Source organism: Diceros bicornis, chromosome 7, assembly GCF_020826845.1.
Source record: "Diceros bicornis minor isolate mBicDic1 chromosome 7, mDicBic1.mat.cur, whole genome shotgun sequence".
NCBI classification, from domain to species: domain Eukaryota; kingdom Metazoa; phylum Chordata; class Mammalia; order Perissodactyla; family Rhinocerotidae; genus Diceros; species Diceros bicornis.
In genome coordinates this window covers 82283262-82285825 of record NC_080746.1, presented here as the reverse complement: position 1 = coordinate 82285825, position 2564 = coordinate 82283262, and positions in this window count along the sequence as shown.

Sequence of the window (2564 nt, the reverse complement as noted above, 5' to 3'; positions counted from 1 at the left end):
CAACAAACAAGAAAAATCTCAAATAAACAACCTAACAATGCACGTAAAGGAACTGGAAAAAGAAGAACAAACCAAGCTCAAAATCAGTAGAAGAAGGGAAATAATAAAAATCAGAGCAGAAATAAATGAAATAGAGACTAAAAAAACAATAGAAAAAATTAATAAAACTAAGAGCTGGTTTTTTGAAAAGATCAACAAAATTGACAAACCTTTAGCTAGACTCACCAAGAAAAAAAGAGAGAAGGCACAAATAAGTAAAATCAGAAATGAAAGAGGAGAAATTACGACAGACACCTCAGAAATACAAAACATTATAAGAGAATACTATGAAAAGCTATATGCCAACCAATTCGACAATCTGGAAGAAATGGATAAATTCTTAGAAGCATACAACCTTCAACAACTGGATCAAGAAGAAGTAGACAATTTGAATAGACCAATCACCAGTAAGGAGATCGAAACAGTAATCACAAACCTCCCCAAAAATAAAAGTCCAGGACCAGACGGCTTCCCTGGGGAATTCTACCAAACATTCAAAGAAGACTTAATACCTATCCTTCTCAAACTCTTCCAAAAAATTGAGGAGGGGGGAAAGCTTCCTAACTCATTCTATGAAGCTGACATTACCCTGATATCAAAACCAGACAAGGACAACACAAAAAAGAAAATTACAGGCCAATATCACTGATGAACATCAATGCAAAAATCCTCAACAAAATACTAGCAAATTGCATACAACAATACATCAAAAAGATTACACACCATGATCAAGTGGGATTTATTCCAGGTATGCATGGATGGTTCAACATTCGCAAATCAATCAACGTAATACACCACATTAATAAAATGAAGAATAAAAATCACATGATTATCTCAATAGATGCAGAGAAAGCATTTGACAAGATAAAGCATCCATTTATGATAAAAACTCTAAATAAAATGAGGATAGAAGGAAAGTACCTCAACATAATAAAGGCCATATATAACAAACCCACAGCTAATATCATCCTCAATGGTGAAAAACTGAAAGCTATCCCTCTAAGAACAGGAACCAGACAAGGATGCCCACTGTCACCACTCCTATTTAACATAGTACTGGAAGTCCTAGCCAGAGCAATCAGGCAAGAAAAAGAAATAAAAGGGATCCAAATTGGAAAGGAAAAAGTGAAACTGTCGCTATTTGCAGATGACATGATTTTATATATAGAAAACCCTAAAGAATCCACCAGAAAACTTTTAGAAGTAATAAACGAATATGGTAAAGTTGCAGGATACAAAATCAACATACAAAAATCAGTTGCATTTCTACACACTAACAACGAAGTAGCAGAAAGAAAAATTAAGAATACAATGCCATTTACAATTGTAACAAAAAGAATAGAATACCTAGGAATAAACTTAACCAAAGAGGTGAAAGATCTGTACACCGAAAACATTGCTGAAAGAAATTGAAGAAGACACAAGAAAATGGAAAGTTATTCCGTGCTCTTGGATTGGAAGAATTAACATAGTTAAGATGTCCATACTTCCTAAAGCCATCTATAGATTCAATGCAATCCCTATCAAAGTTCCAACAACATTTTTCTCAGGAATAGAAAAAAGAATCGCAAAATTTATATGGAACAACAAAAGACCCCGAATAGCTAAAGGAATCCTGAGAAAAAAGAACAAAGCTGGAGGTATAACACTCCCTGATTTCAAAATATACTACAAAGCTATAGTAACCAAAATAGCATGGTACTGGCACAAAAACAGACACACAGATCAATGGAATAGAATCGAAAGCCCAGAAATAAACCCACACATCTATGGACAGCTAATCTTCAACAAAGGAGCCAAGGACATACAATGGAGAAAAGAAAGTCTCTTCAACAAATGGTGTTGGGAAAACTGGATAGCCATATGCAAAAAAATGAAAAGTAGACCCTTACCTTACACCACACACAAAAATTAACTGCAAATGGATTAAAGACTTGAATGTAAGACCTGAAACTATGAAACTTCTAGAAGAAAACATAGGCAGTACGCTCTTCGACTTTGGTCTTAGCAACATATTTTCAAGCACCATGTCTGACCGGGCAAGAGAAACAATAGAAAAAATAAACAAATGGGACTACATAAAATTAAAAAGCTTCTGCACAGCAAAGGAAACCATCAACAAAACGAAAAGACAACCTAACAATTGGGAGAAGATATTTGCAAACCATACATTTGATAAGGGCTTAATCTCCAAAATAGATAAAGAACACATGCATCTCACCAACAAAAAATCTAACAACCCAAATAAAAAATGGGCAAAAGACCTGAACAGACATTTGTCCAAAGAAGATATACAGATAGCCAACAGACACATGAAAAGATGTTCAAAACCATTAACTATCAGGGAAATGCAAATCAAAACTACAATGAGATATCACCTGATGCCTGTCAGAATGGCTATAATTAACAAGACAGGAAACAACATGTGTTGGAGAGGATGTGGAGAGAAGGGAACTCCCATACACTGCTGATGGGGGTGCAAACTGTTGCAGCCACCATCGAAAACAGTATGGACATTCCTCAGA